Raw genomic sequence first — 12,930 nt, 5'->3', positions numbered from 1 at the left:
CGTTGTCTTATTTAACTACTACGACAGCTCGAAGGATGTGGTAACGAAACAGGCCACTCGTTCTCGGCAAGCATCAAGTTTGAAGCTCAAGGTGCTGAACTAGTGATTCATGGCATAGAGTTTGTGCGAGATTGTATAGTTACCCCTCTTGTAGGAGCACACATAATTTTGGGAATTCATTGGGTTCACAAGTTCTAGGTAGACTTTGATTGGGACTCGGATTAGTCGGAATGTGTCCAAAGCCCCAGTAACCATTAAGTGTGCAGATCTCGAACTTTCCTCTGATAAGCCACTGATAGGCTAAATGAGAAATATGAAAAGGTGCACAATGTGCAATGACTTATATCTAACATTATTTTAATTGAGCTTGAGGTGCTCATACTACTCTCACTCTACCTTTATCATCCCCATTGTCCCTCCACCTATAAAAAACCCAAAGCCTCTACATTTCCCCCACTAGATTCTTGCTTTGCACTATATGCTTTGCCCACTTCTTTAACTAGGATAGTGTCACCAGTGCCCTCTAGCCGAGTCTATCAAAAAAGCTCCTTCCTGTGCCCCTCTACCTAGGCATGGAATCAATGGCACATTGTGTCTTGGCTAAGCCCAAGCCCTTGCAACTTGTTCACCACAAATAGTGAACAGTTGAGACTTGCACGAGGGGAATAAGGGAAGAATGCAAGGGTATTTGCTGGTTTTCACCTTAGCCATCCAAGAATAGACAAAGGGTCCTCATTTTGCCTCTAATGGTGTGACTCCAATTTAGCTAATGCAAATGGGTGGTGAGGAAAGAGAGAAAGAGTTATGGAACGCTCAATCTCAACCTCTATGCGTATGTGCATGTAAAGAGTAGGGGAGAGATGGCGATGGAGAAGGGGAGAGAGAGAGGGAGAGAAGCAAGTAGTCATCACTGAAAGGGGAGAGAGAGAGGGAGAAGAGGGAGAGAGAGGGAGAGAAGCAAGTAGTCATCACTCAAAGCATACACCATAATCCAGAGCATGTTAGAACAAAGAAGAAGTAAGCAATCATGCAAGCTACTACCATAAGAGCTCAAGAGAAACCTAGACTCAATTGTAATAATAGGATTATGCCGTTTCCCACTACTAAAAGATGACTTATATAGGAAAGCCTCATGTGTACACAATGCTTGGCTACCCAATGTCTGAGGAGCCAAAATCTAGTAAAGCTACTGACCTACAGTCCAATGTCTGGGGAGGAGCCAAAAGCTAGTAACACTATTGACCTACTCGCATACTCTTAGTGAAATAGTTATAAATGGGCATTACACAAGTCGTAATATCCCAAAATTATTTACATGAAGCACTTCGCATGGTTACAAAGAGGGTTTGTAAAAAGGTGACCACGCATCACGAGAAATGTTTACCAATACGGTTAACATTTTTAACTCACATTGATAAACATTACTTCCTAATGCATAGAATCACCTTCTAGGTCACATCTTTTTATATCCCCGCTAGGCGCTTCATGTAATATATTCACAAAGTATACTTTTGGGTCCTTGACATTACTTGGCCAGTCAAACATTATAAATATGGGGCTTGTATATATGTCATTTGACTAATGAGAAAAGGCATAATCCTATCATCAAAATTGAGTCTAGCTTTGTGCTCTTGTGGTGATGCTTTCTTGTATATGTGCATTGTCTCTTTGATGTGCATGCTTGCTTTTTTGCTAGTGGATTGCATGTGAGTGTATGAGTGATGATGCTTGCTCCACTCTTCTCCCTCTCCTTCTCTCCCCCATTCTTGCACTCACATTGGCATTGTGGTTGAGATAGATCTTTCCAGAGCTCTCTACCTCTTTGCTTCCTAACCATTTCTTCTTTTTCAAGCTTTTTTTTTGGGAACAATAGTAAATATATAAATTAGGTAGAAAATCATGTACACCATTCAGTCATTTACATCAAAAACTTTCACACTTTCGTCCACTATTTTTCACACTTCACTTTATTTAGGAGATCACAAAGTAATGACCACCTCTCCTCCTCCAACAGAAAGCTAGACTTCTCCCAAGAGATCTGGTAGCCCAGCATAATGCAAGCCTCCATCATTGCCTCAGTGTGGTGAACCCCCTTGGGGTTTGCTTTTTAAAAATGCCCCCTTTATTTGACCATATTTTAACTGTGGGTCTAGTTTCCATTGGATTCTCTATAAATGCAATAAAAATATAATCAATATGCTTTTCTTTAAGAAACCATCTTCTCGTTCTGGGTCCAAATCTGGGCAGTCTGGTGTTCCAGCCTCAGTAAACCTCTCCTGCAAAATGTAAACCGTGGGTTAGGAAACCTCAGTATGTTTGAAGCCCCCCAGAGTAAGGTATGAATCAAGGAATGCTCCTTTGCAATTTCAGCACGAGTTGATCCAATCCCTCTTCTCTCAACTTATTCACATTAATTACAAACCATCACATACAAACACATTTATGCATTACATCTATCACCTCAATACCAACAAGGGATGCATTTTGGAAAAAAAATGGCATTCCTAGTGATCTAGACTTCCCACAAACAGTATGCTCTGATTATATTGAACAGCATCCCTGCATTTTCATCATTTAAGACCCTTTTTCCAAGAATCCAATCCCCCCAGTAACCTTGAATCCCTAAACATTACTCAACCCATTTTCTAATCCTGCCCCAGGCCCCTCTAATGGGGCTGGACAATCCTAAAAAGCATGTTAAAGCATGTTTACCATCCTTCAATGCAGATTTACACCTTGGACAGCATCTAGTAGAGATGTTTTTGTGAAGCAATTTAGATCCGATAGGGAGAGTCCACATGCAAACCCTCCACAGAAACACTTGAAACCTCCTAGGGATCTGACTCTCCCATAGTAGCTTCCATCTTTTTTTCCAGTTGTCAAAGCACCAGCTCACCCTCCAAATCTTGTTGTAGTATTCAACATTGTCATTCCCTTTCCTCAACTAAGAGTATAAATCTTTAGTTTTTTCATTTATTAACTTAGCACCATTATCTAAGCCCAATCCTTAATCTAGCAAGTCTCATTTGCAGCAGCAGTAGAGCATTGCCCTCTTGGAATTAGACCAAGCACCTGGGTCATCAGGTCTCTCTCTCTCCCTACCAGAAAAGTGGAACTCCCAAGTCAGCTGGTCCAAATCCTTCCACCCAACCACAGTCCAGTCCCAAACAATCATTCAATCTCTTTAGCCCTTTATTATTCAACTTCTTTATAGAAGTGATTATTCAACTTCTTTGTAGAAGTGATATCAAGTAATCCCAATGGGGGTTTGAATTTGTGTCCACCAAATCCCTAGGTTGAGCATAGAATTGCGTGTCACTCTGCATCCCCCATCCCATGTCATCAGGCATAGGCTATCTTTCCACCTTTTACATAACATCTTGCAGAAAGAGCAGTTTGTCATTTTAAGAGGAGCATAAGAAAATAATTTATCTTTCCATCCCAAATCCAACCATCTACCTTTAGCATGCACCTCTGTCAGTTCAGCTGACTCCCTTATCATTACAGCCCAGAGTTCACTCCAATGACATTTGGGCAACATTAAGGCATTCCTTGCTAAAGTGTAAGTAGGCATATGCAATATTCCAATTCCCCCTTCCCCTTTAGGGATTGACAATTTATCCCATGCCAGCCAAGTTGGGACCCTTGTAGAAGCTCTGCCATTCCTCCATAAGAAATCTTTGATAGTTCCAACAATCCTTTTCCAATGACACTTTCCAAAGTCCATCATCACTGGGCATGAGAACATTATGTAATCATTCAACATAGCATTAAAAATATCAATTCTGTTATGAAAGGACACCCTGATCCCCTCCCATTTCCTCAGCTTTTCTAGAAACCTGTTGACTAGCCAATTAGTCATCTGTTTATTTGTAACACAAACCCCAAAGGGGATTCCCAACAATCTAACAATTTGTCCCTTTTGAACCACCTTACACCCCCATCTCTGCAAATCAAAATCATTGTCTTCTGTCAAACTTATGATTTTGGATTTCTGAATATTGCATCTAGAGCTAGATGCAACTGCAAACTCCTGTACAATATCCAAAGCCAATCTTACATTATTATTCTCGGCTTTCGACAAGAACAATAGGGAATCATCATCGAATCACTAGATAATCAATTGCTCACTGTGTCTTAGCTTCAGTCCAATGATACTCCCACCTCTACATGCATTCTCAGTGACACCACTAAGGGATGAGAGGCAATAGCAAAAGGAGGGTAGCTAGGGGACAACCTTGTTTAACAAACTTATTAATCTCAAATCCTCCAACCACTCTCCCATTTAGTAGCACAAGACAAAGTGTAGATACATGTTGCCATTTTGGTCCCAAATCCAAACCTTTCCACAACTCTTGTTACTACAAAAGACCAATGAACTCTATCATAAGCCTTTTCTAAGTCTAGTTGCAGCATGATACATTTTTGCTAAGTTTTGAGAGCCACATCTCTTCCTACTAGTAAGGTTGCAAAGATGTTATCATGTATTAATCTGCCCTTAATGAACCCATGCTGCTTCTTAGAGATAACTTCTTGCATCGCTAGAGTAATTTTGAGGGCAATTACCTTGGCCAAAATCTTATAAACCATAGTCAAAAGAGTAATAGGCCTCTAATGTCCAAATCTATTTACAAGCAGTTTGTTTTGAAATTAACTTCACAAGGCCTTCTTTAAAGTCCTTATCCATGCTGCCAGTATTGATGAAGGCTTTTCTTTATACTTCCCCCACAATATCTTCAGGGATGGCCAGAAGGCAATAAAAAATTCTACAGAGAGACTATCTCACCCAAGGTCTTTGTCCCTTCCCAATTTCAAGAGAGCAACCCAGCACTCCTCAACATCCACATTTCTTTCTAACCATCTAGACTTATCTCGGTCCACACAGTGATTGATTAGCCCTAGCAGTCTATCTTCAGCTTGAAACCTCCTCTGGGAACAATCCTCCTTCAAACTTAGTGTAGAGCTCAAGAAATCTACCCATTTTCTAGCCATTATTTTCATGTCATCCAAAGGTTGACCATCCTCATCCAAGATATTCCCCACTACTTCTCTGTTATTCTCCCTTTTGGTAAGTTTAAATAAACAGCTCTCTGGTTTCCTTTTATTATTGAAAATTTTCCATTTAAAATTTTCCATTTAGCCCAATTTCCCTCCTCTCTGGCACATCTATCATCTTCACATTTTAAACCAGACTGATACATGAAGTACATATTGGTTTACTCTGTACTGAGTCTGCCAGTCTGTCTTTTAATTCGAAGTCTCTAGTTGTGTTGACCACTTCTTTCTCTCACTCCTCCTTTCTTCTGCTCTCAACTTACCTACAACTCTAATAATCCCTTGCATTTCGTTTGACACACCTCTCCTTTTCAACCTCCCAATAGCCTCCTCTGTATACTCCACAAAAAGGGCATCCTTGAGAAGGAGATTATTGACTCTCAGCTTCCTTGTGTGATACTAAGATAGATTAAGCTCCTCCCCATCAGTGATATCCCATTACCATTTCAAGGGCATATGATTAGAGATAGCAGAGTTGCAATCAATGGATACCCTCAAAGTGAGCACAAAAAAAAAGACTCGCACCGTGGCTGTGGTGGACGGTATGGAAATTATCAAAAGACATCTTTACATAGGTTAAATAAAAAGCTCCTTATTAGACCATTAGTCTTTGTTTATTAGTAATTACCATGCATCGAGCAACCCATTATATAGCATAGGGCCTAATCTTCAACTTTTATGTTAATAAAACCAAGAAACATGCATTGCGTGACCTATTATATAGCATAGGGCCTACTCTTCAACTTTTACGTTTGCAGTAAAACCAAGAAACAAAAAAAAAAGATTGAACTCACTCTCTATTGAATTACGTTTTCCCCATAGGAATAACGTGTTGCCTAAAGAGGAATTATGTTTTCCCCATAGGAATAACGTGTTGCCTAAAGAGGAATTACATTTTCCTAGGGGAATGAAATATAACCCCCCAAAGAGGAATCATGCATTTGCTCATTTAGGAATGACATCATTATTGGGGGTGATTGAGCACGTCATTCTTGGTATCATGACAACCTCAAGCTCAGACCTCCACGCTCATGACTCACGTGAGGGTGGAGGAATCTACAATTGGGTGGGGAGTCATTATCCACAATTTATCGTTATCATGTAATGCCTATGATGTCGTGGTCTATGAAGGCCTTGTCTAGGTCAGATAATACTAGTATTGTTAACCACTCCGTTGGTTAACATGGTTTCCCTTGCTGCCCAACTTACCAAGGCACTTTGCCATGTTACCCTACGAACAAGCACTTAACTATTGTAAGATGGCACTAGAATATATAAAGTAGTCTTACCATGAAATAGGGAAAGTCTATAGACAGTGTACATAGTTGCGTAAGACTAGTAATAGAGACTAGATCATTTTTAAGTTTGGACAGCCTAGTGTAAAAGCTAGTCACTTGTATATAAGTCATTTTGACAATAAGCAAGACACAATCATTCCCTATCTTACACCTTGGCTATTATATTTATTTTAAAAAAAAGCCCCATCTATGCATAATATCTTATCATGTGCCAAGTTATCCTGGACCTCTATCTAGCCATGCCAATCATTCCATGGTGGTCTTCGCACTAATTTTACCACTCACAGGGAGCAGACCACTTCTTTTAGCTACCTCATGTTGAAGGCTCCACACCACTTCCACCACCAATGAAGGCCCAGCATGATGATGAACCTCTACATCGCCACCTATCACTTTCCATGCCTCCTCGGTAAGTTGCTTGCCATCAAGGCTACCTATCATCTTGCCTTATCATCTCGTGTAGATCGATCCCGAACTAACCACTTAACCTCCGTCGCTAACTCCATGGCGTATCTTGGACCATCCACACCATCCGCTTCTCAATATAGCAACTTCTCCATTGACTTGGGCGAGGATGTGATCACCATTAGGAAGGAGGGTATGTTAAACTTCATAGGTTAAAATGGTTTCACCCACCCAACCTACCGTAAGGCGCTTTGCCATTTAACCCATGTGAAGGGGAACTTATCTTTTGTAAGACTGCATTGGAACATATAAAGTGTCCTTACCATATGCGTTTAATGTCAAATAGGAAAAGTCTATGGATACATAGTTGCTTTTAAGACTAGTAATAGAGGTCGAACCATTTTTATGTTTGGTCGGTCTAGTGTGAAAACTAGTCACTTGTATATAAGTTATTTTTGGCAATAAGCAATACACAATCATTTCCTTGCAATAGTTTTCTTGTGATCTCTTTTCTTTCCCTCTTCTTGTGTGCTCGTATGCTTTTGAATTCATGCTTGCTAGATGGATGCATGCTTTTGAATTCATGCTTGCTAGATGCATGCTTGCTAGATGGATGTATGCTTGAATAGGTTTGATTGTAGGCTTCTCTCTTTGATAGTTCATTCTTCCCTTGCTTTATTGGAAATCACAAGTTCAACCATGGAGTTATGGAGGATGAAATCTCTCCATGGTTGAGGAGGAAGAAGAAGAGAGAAAAGAGAGAGCAAGTTAGGCAACACAAGGTGATTGTATTATGAATGATATGAGAGATGAGATATGAATGAACCACCAAGTACAATACTCTTTTATAGGCATTAAACCCTATCTTTTGACTCTAACTAAGAGGTTGTTCACACCTAGAGTATTCACACCAAGTTGGCTATAAACGTAATGACTGGATTACCGTATCCCCAATGTCACATGATATTTTGGTGTATTTCTAACACCTCCCTTAATAAAATATCCATGGCTACTTTGCTGTCAATGCTAGCTCTAGTTACAGTTTACAAAGTTGCATATGATGACCATCCAAGTGCCCGTAGATCTTACTCATGGTGGTTTACAATGCCATTCAATGACGATAGATGCTAGACATCTAGTTATGATTACAATTCACTTAGGATAGAGGGGTGACCATAGGTGGGATGGCCTTGGCTAGTTTAGCAAGCCACCTATGACTTTTATAACATCAAGGCTATATAACAAACCCAAAAAGTCTAAAAGATTCAAATTTTGGGGGATGACCCAGGCAGAGAACCCACAACTTAACATAAAATAGGAATTTAGAAATAAAGGGAGAGTCCCTCCTTAATGACCAATATGTTGATGAAGATCTTCTTTATGTAGCTCATAATGTTGATGTAGCTTTTGATCTTCTTTATGTCGATGTAGATTTTGATGTAGCCCTTGGTCTTCTTCATCCTTGATTTCATTGTGTAATGAAATCCATGTAGGCAAAAATGGATCATATTCCCAATGTGTTCATAAAGCCTCACATGATGATGATGCCATGTCCCTTCCAAATGATAATGCATTGAATCTTCTTAAGGAGGTCTTAGCCTTATCAAAGGCCAGTGTCTTTCCCATGTACAAATGATTTATGAGCATGATAGATGTGGTATATGAAGCATATAAGCTTAGAAATCCCATTGTCCTAAACAATGCTAATATAGATTTATACCCGATTTTGGATTAACAAAATGACTACTCAAAATAAGGGAAAAATTTGATTGAATGCTTTACAGAGGTTTGGAAACACTTGTATGTGAGATATGAACCATTAATGACCCTAAAAACCTCAGATGATTAGCATTGATCAAGGTATTAGTGAATACGATTTTATTATGATTAAGATATGTGATGATGAGTAGAGATTAATCATGAACATTGAGAAGCATGGCTCTAATACCATCTTGGCAATCACACGTTCAACCAAGGAGCTATGGAGGATGAAATCTCTTCATGGTTGAGGAGGAAGAAGAAGAGAGAAAAGAGAGAGCAAGTTGGGCACAACACAAGGTGATTGTATTATGAATGATATGAGATATGAGATATGAATGAACCACCAAGTACAATGCCCTTTTACAGGCATTAAACCCTATCTTTTGACTCTAACTAAGAGGTTGTTCACACTTAAGAGTGTTCACACCAAGTTGGCTATATAAACCTAATGACCGGATGCCCGTATCCCAAATGTCACATGATATTTTGGTGTATTTCTAACATTGGTGAGAGAGAACCATTGTGAAGGATTCTCTCTTCTTGTCTCCATCTAGGCATTGAGAGCTCTCCTTTTCGAGTCTTCCGATTGAGGATGCGACGGACATGCTAGCACACCCGTAATGGGAAGTTGCATTTGTAGCTCGAAAGACCCAACGATACATGCTTTAACAAGGCTAAGGTAAGCCCTTGACTTGCACATATTTGGCATCGCCTCCTCTGTCTCAGCGAGGACAAACCTAGGGCTTAGCTCCATTTTTCTATATATGCCAAGCTATTGGGATTACCTAATATTGCCCAATGTTGATTAGGAGGTCACACTCTGAATCAACATTGGTGTTGAGCTTGGTGTTTATTAAGAGCACACACTCCCAAAAACATGCGATTTTGGATGTGTTTGTTTGTTTATTTTGATTTCTATTTGAAGTCTATTTTGCATTAAGGCATTCTATTTCATCTATTTGGTAGGGAAAAACCTTGGTTTTTTTATGATTTGCATGAAATTGAAGCCTAAGAGGCTTGATATCATTGCTTTAAGTTGAGAACTAGCTTAGCAATTATGATTAGGAGTGGAATCCACTCCAAAAACATAAGCAGAGTTTCATTAGGTTGAATTAATGTGAATGGGTGTGATGGATGTGAATGGGTGTGATGAGATGTGAATGGATGTGATGAGATGTGAATGGATGTGAATGTGACATGATGATATCTGAATGGATGTGATGTGAATAGATGTAAATAGAGGTGATATGGATCTAGGTAGATGTGAATGGATGAGATGTGATGTGGATGGATATGATGTGATGTGATGTGGGGATCGCAGTTGTCAATTTTATGAAATGCATCACACCTCTTAATTAGGATTAGAAACACTAAACACACCCCATCAAGTTCAAAAAATCATAAAAACCACCAAAAACTATGCTAAACCAACTCTCAAGTAGGGAATGTGAGCTTAGACATGATAGCTTGGAGATGTGAGCCATGAGTCCACTGGACTTGTGAGCCATGAGCCTATAGATGTGAGGCTAGAGGTAGGTATACCTAATATCATATGGACCAATTATTGCAGTTAAAAACCTGTGTAGACACACCTATCCATGTTTTGGAAGATATTCTTGTCATACAATCTTTACTAGTTATAAATTCTAAGGAAAAAATTTGTCCTTTGCAATTATTAGGGAATAAAGTACGCTTATTACTACCCAATAAGTGCATACACCAACCCTGTCACATAGGCCTTGTTCTTAGATTTTCGTGTCCCAGATAGGCCTACTTCATACTAGAGAAGGATGTAAGCCTAGTTTATACAAAAAGAGCGTGAACCTACATACGTGAGTCTGGACATGTGAACCTGCATACATGAGCCTAGAGGCATGAGCCTATAGATGTGAGCCTGAACACATGAGCTTACATAGATGATCCTAGAGACATGAGTCTAAAGGCATGAACCTGGACATTGTTATGAGTGCAGTAGGGGGTTTACTAGCTACTATGAGAGTAGTACTAGGGGGTTTAGTAGCTACTATGAGAGTAGTACTATGGGGTTTACTAGCTACTATAAGAGTAGTACTAGGGGGTTTATTCTTTGGTGCTATGAGAGCAGTAGGGGGTTTACTAGCTATCGACATTATGATCATATGGGTTCTATCTCCTTCCCAAAGAAGTATTATTATCTTGCCATGGGGGTTGTGTTTTCACATCATGTTAGCTAAGTTGATCATGCATGCAAGTTTGTTAAACCAAAGCATCCACCAAGGATAACTTCCTCTTATATCCCTTCCTCTTTGATCACACTTGTAGAGAATAACTTGTAAACCAATGGGTCAGTTTTGTAATGTGATCAATCTGTATGAAACAACCTAAGCTTTGAACTTTGCTCTTGTTAGCCTCTCAAACATTGGTGCTTTTAATATTAAAAGAGAAATAGCATAAAGATACCGATTTCCTTTATGTGACAAGAGGTCGTGGCTTGCTTTTTAAGCTAAGTAGGGATTTCCTTCTTTGCATGTTTCTACCAAACCAAAATTCTAGCCAGACTTTGATAAGTGGGTTTTCAACCAACACTTTGAAAAGAGGCCTCAAAAGCACCCGCATCCATTCAAAAAGAGGCTTAAAAAGCACGTGCATCCATTCACCTATCTATTATTATTCACGATCTACCAATGTTTAGGTGTTCTATTTTCTTCCATTCTGATGATGGATAACCTAACCTCATTCCCACACCCACCTTATTAGCCAGTTTCCACCAATTTGCTATCTTAAACCATGTGTAAGAGTCAAAGGAAGCACAATGTTAGAGTTTTCATTGAAAGAAGCTTCTACACGGGTCCACCTTTTGCTCAAAGCCCATACATGCCACTTGTAATATCTACATGGGCTTTGTATATAATAGATAGATAGGCAGTGTTTTTCATCACAAACTTTCATTGAACCTCATCGTGGTCTCAACAGCCCTCCAGGTACATTTTTGGATAGGGAGACCATGGTGAGCAAGACTAACCCATAGTATGACCCATCACTTGGACCTCCCCAAATCAACAGAAACCTTACATGGCCTCATCTTCAATAACTCCACCCAGTAATTCCCACTATCTCTAACTCAAGTGCTTGACAATACCAACAAATCCATCAAGCTACATAGGCTTTCCAACTTCATTGTAGTTGTGGGCACAACTATATGTAACTCCATTACTATGCCTCTAACAAGCTACTGATCTTGACTCCCCAAGAAAAGGAATGCCGAGTAAATTTCAAAGAAGCAACAAAGAGAGTCAAAGAAAGTAGTTAAGTTGGAGATGTATTTGTTTGGAGAAGTGCACACACACACACCTTTTGCCCATTTCCCATGCATGTCACCTGCATATTTCACAATAGACATCACAAATTTTTTTCACTTCTTCCATCTCACAACACACATAAACACATGCACCTACAACTAACCTTATCAATGCTAACCCTCCAAGTATATCTCTAGATGGGCACCATGGTGAGTATATGCTTGGCCAATGTTTACATGCTAACCTAGGTGTCCTATTTTCTTCCATTCTGATGGACAACCTAAACTTATTCTCACCCACCTTATTAGCTAGTCCTGTACCACCAATTTGCTATCTTAAACCATGTGTAAGAGTCAAAGGAAGCAGAATGTTGGAGTTTTCATTGAAAGAATCTTCTACACAGGTCCACCTTTTGCTCGAATCCCATGCATGCCACTTGCAATATCTATATGGGATTTGTATATAATAGACATAGTAGTGTGTTTTCACAAACTTTTATTGAACCTCATTGTGGTCTCGACAGCCCTCCATGTACATTTTTGGATAGGGGGACCATGGTGAGCAAGACTAACCCATAGTATGACCCATCATCTGGACCTTCCCCAAATCAACAGAAACCTTACATGGCCTCATCTTCAATAACTCCACCCAATAATTCCCACCATGGTGAGAAAGACTAACCCATAGTATGACGCATCACTTGGACCTTCCCCAAATCAGCAGAAAATGGCCTCATCTTCAATAACTCCACCCAGTAATTCCCACCATCTCTATCTCAAGTGTTGACAATACCAAAACAAATGCATCAAGCTACAGGGGCTTTCTAACTTCATTGTAGTTGTGGGCACAACCGTATGCAAGTCCACTACTACGCCTCTAAAAGCTACTGATCTTGACTCCCCAAGAAAAGGGATGCCAAGTAAATTTCAAAGAAAGCAGCAAACAGAGTCAAAGAAAGTAATTAAGTTAGAGATGTCTTTGTTTGGAGAAGTACACACACACACACACACACACCTCTTTTGCCCATTTCCCATGCATGTTGCCTGCATATTTCACTACAGACATCACTATTTTTTTCACTTCTTGCATCTCACAACACACAAAAACACATGCACCTACAACTAACCTTATCA

This window comes from Cibotium barometz, chromosome 11 (genome assembly GCF_041138505.1).
Source record: "Cibotium barometz isolate CiBa-2024 chromosome 11, ASM4113850v1, whole genome shotgun sequence".
Lineage (NCBI taxonomy): Eukaryota > Viridiplantae > Streptophyta > Polypodiopsida > Cyatheales > Cibotiaceae > Cibotium > Cibotium barometz.
The sequence above is the reverse complement of the archived record's forward strand: the minus strand, read 5'-3'. Positions refer to the sequence as shown.